Here is a 1,287-nt window from a genome sequence, read left to right on the forward strand (position 1 = left end):
TTAGCTTAATTTTCGGAGGGATACTCGGTGTTTGATTAGAAAATAGTTAGGTGTATAATGATATTATATATATATATATATATACCTGTGTATTATCGATATTAATATTAGTAATATTATGGATATATATCATTACTAATATAGTATATATGCTATATATGTTATATAACGTGATATATAATATATATAATAGATATGCATGTATATTAGTAATATTCTAGATATTAATAATATATGATGATATATTATTAATATGCAATTTGTTAATATTAATTATCGTTTTATATTAACCCTTTGTGGACTGATCTTGGCATATATGCAGCATGGTATTTATATTTACTAAGTTGAGCATTATGTGGAAAATTGTTATAACATTATTGTCATCATTATTGTTGATATTTTTTCCCAATTTGTTATTTCTGGTGGTTTGTTATATATTTTACATATCTTTATATAAGGGTTCGTTCGTAAAGGGTTAACGGTATGTTGATATTATATATATATTAATAATAATATGCTATAATATATATTACCAACATCAGTCAAAAATAATATATATAGATAATATTACTAAAGTGCTATACTATATTCTTACAGTAGTATAGTAACAATTATATAATCATTTTCGTTTAAAAAATCCAGAATTGCACAGTCAATTAAATAAATTTTTTGTTCAATAATTCAATTAAATTTGACGAAAAGAAAAATTGTATCAAGTATTTTGCAATGACCCAATAGCATAGAATTCTTTTACTTTTCGTTAGTATTACTTTTAATTAGTTAATTTGCAATGCAATCCAAAATTGCACAGTGAATTAAATAAATTTTTTGTTCAGTAATTCAATTAAATTTGACGAAAAGAAAAATTGTATCAAGTATTTTGCAATGACCCAATAGCATAGAATTCTTTCACTTTTCGTTCTTATTATTTTTAATTAGTTAATTTTATACGCTCGTATGTTTAATCCTGCAATATACTATGGAAATAAAGAATCGCAATGTTGACATTATAAGTAAATTGACATTATGTAGTAACATCACAACCAATTGCTATCGTTTGAACATAGTTCGAAGCAAACTTCCAACTAATTATTATTTTTCTCTTTCGTATGTTAACCCTGGGGTACTCGCGAGATTGGAAGATCGATATCATGATCGCGAATGCTATTAACAGCGGTTAAATAAATTTTTCTACGACTCCGTGAACGATGTTCACGGAATGTCTCCTTTATCTAGCATGACCGATGCAAAAGTACGAAATTTTTGTTCACTCGTAAAATAGAATTC

Source organism: Eufriesea mexicana, unplaced genomic scaffold, assembly GCF_001483705.2.
Source record: "Eufriesea mexicana isolate 0111107269 unplaced genomic scaffold, ASM148370v2 scaffold1801, whole genome shotgun sequence".
Taxonomy (NCBI): Eukaryota; Metazoa; Arthropoda; class Insecta; order Hymenoptera; family Apidae; genus Eufriesea; species Eufriesea mexicana.